The 2,500-nt window shown below is 58.8% G+C and overlaps 1 pseudogene; it reads right to left on the minus strand.

Annotated features, from left to right (window-relative positions):
* Window positions 1-2,500, minus strand: part of LOC133168660 (28S ribosomal RNA) — a 9,273-nt pseudogene that overhangs the window by 2,589 nt on the left and 4,184 nt on the right.

Consider the following 2,500-nt stretch of genomic DNA (forward strand, 5'->3'; position numbering starts at 1 on the left):
TGGGAACAGTAACGGACAACAAAACGATGCCCCAAGCCGCTGTCGCGACTCCGCGAATAGATGGAGCCCCCCGCTGTGGACGGATCGAGACGCAACCACCCCTTCACAGCCATCCGCACCTTCCCTTCAAGCCACCTCAATCTGGTCGCTGAAACCTTACCGACAACTGCCCTGAAGGTGACTCTCGGGAGTAAGAATGTGCAGCACACCAGTATCTTCTGCGAAGGCTTTAACGCCGACGCCGTAATATCTGCAGCTCCATACTCACCTGCTCGTCCGATCACCAAGTTCTTCTCCATTCCTTCCTCCGAGCCACTCAGCAGGACTAGGTCATCCGCAAAGGCCAACGCGGCAATTCGGCGGTCGCCCCAGACCAGGTGACTTCTTTTGCGTTCGAAGCTATGGACGAGAGAATCCATAGCGAGGTTGAAAAACAGTGGGGACATTGGATCGCCTTGCTTAACATCAACCTTCATGGAAATGGGTTCGGAGTAGGCGCCTCCGCAACCCACACTGGTCGAGCAGCCCACATACGAGTGACGGATCACCTCGATTACACGTCCGTCTACGCCCAAGCTTCCCAGCACACACAGGACATGGTCATGAGAAACCGAGTCGAAAGCCTTCGCAAAGCCAATGAACACGACCGCCAGCGGCACGTCAGCCGACCTCGAGCGCCCCATGACCCGATTAATCGAGAATCACGAGGTACCTTCGCAACCACTCGCGCCGGCGACGAAACCACGCTGCCCGGGGGCCAACAGGACAGGCTCGCGCTAGCCTCATCACCATCAACCGCCCAAACAACCTCAGCACGACTGACCCCACAGTCCCAGGCCACCAGCCAGACACTATATCCAGCTCAGTAGGGTCAGTTGATCTGAGTAGCAACCGGGTCTTGCACCCCTTGAAGGCTTGGGGAACGACTCCACGTACCATCCATGTCGTGAACAGCCTCGCCAGTTGCGTACCGTCCGGGTCCCAGTCAAGAAGAGCCTGCTTCCTGATCCCGTCTGGGCCCGACGCAGAGCAATTCCTCATCTTAGCCAAGTTAGATACAACTTCCAGCCCCAGGATCGGGTGGTAGAATGAATCGTTATCCGCGGTCAGTCCCACCCCGAAGCCCTTATTCCATAGAACGGCTCAACCGTTTCACACTTACTCCGAAGTGTCTATCCACCAACTCCAGCGGCAAATCACAGCTACGGGGCGTCAGACCATCCAAGATCCGCCGTGCCAGCCCCTTCCTCATTACAGAATAGCCGCGCTGCTGGTGATAGAACACTCTTCCACGTTGGACGAGCCGCCCCGCCCAACCCGTCTGTCATCGGTCTCGAGGTCTGGACCTCGCGGACTTTGTCGGCCACCCTACCTTACCCCCCAGGGCTTTCATGAGATCCAAAGCAGAGGACTCGATCAGGCTAGGCTCCCGACCTGCTTTCTTGACTAAGGCAGCGGTGGCCCGATGCTCCACACCCCCCGCCAGCAGCTCTTCCAGAACTCTATTCATCACCAGATCTGGAAGCGACGAGGGGCAGGTCCATTTCTGGGGCGCCGCCCTGGCAGCCAGGGCTCGCCAACGCACACCGGACGCACCGCCTGCCGCACGACCGCACAGGGACCCCCATTCCACCTCACCTGCTCTCCAGACTCTCCGTTTCCAACAACACATTTTCCGCTTATGATACCTGTACCTTTCCATAAGCTTCACCATCCGAGACTCCTACCATCACTTGGTCCGGAGGCCTCGGACCCCCTTATGCCGATTTCCAGACGGGCCCTCTCCCGCTACTTCATTCACGCCGCCTCGGAGAGCAGGCTGCAGCGCTAACACGACCCCCGCCACCCCAACTCTCATACCCGAGGCAACGGAGGTCATTGACACCACTGAGGAGTTCTCAAGAGCTTCGCCAGCCGGGGTCCACCCGCTCCTTCGGCCTGACTGACTGTGGCTCCGATCCTGTGCCTCTGTCTGTACGGACTTCCTACCCAAGGAGTTTTCGCAACCATGGCCCGTAGAAGTGACTACAAGCCGTTTGGGGACCCCGAGCAATGCCTCCGGTGGTTGGTCCCCATGGCCCCCGGAGAGGTTGATCCGCTGGCCGCGCACGTGCCCAACCTCAAGCACGTCCCGGGGAGGTAGCTCGAGCAGCAGCAGCCCCTCACCTAGCTGCGCCTCAGCCCATTTTTGGTAACCCAGAACGGCCTTCCTGGGTGGTCTGTAAGATATTAGACATGTCTACCGCCTCACTACCGTGAGAACACACAGGAGAACAAAGTCCCCCGACACTATAGAGCTATACATCGAGATCCACCCCGAGCAGCCGTCTGCTAGGCCGCGCAGCCCAGCACCAACTCGTAAGCCACCGCAGTCCAACCCACTAAGGAGAGGCCTGCCACATAGTGTCAGACTCACCCCCCGTAAAGCTGGCTAACGGACAACTCGCCATCCAACTGCCCGGAGCCACAAAAGCCCAGAGAGCTATGGAGCTCATCAACG

The sequence above is a fragment of the Syngnathus typhle genome, linkage group LG15, assembly GCF_033458585.1.
Source record: "Syngnathus typhle isolate RoL2023-S1 ecotype Sweden linkage group LG15, RoL_Styp_1.0, whole genome shotgun sequence".
NCBI lineage: Eukaryota > Metazoa > Chordata > Actinopteri > Syngnathiformes > Syngnathidae > Syngnathus > Syngnathus typhle.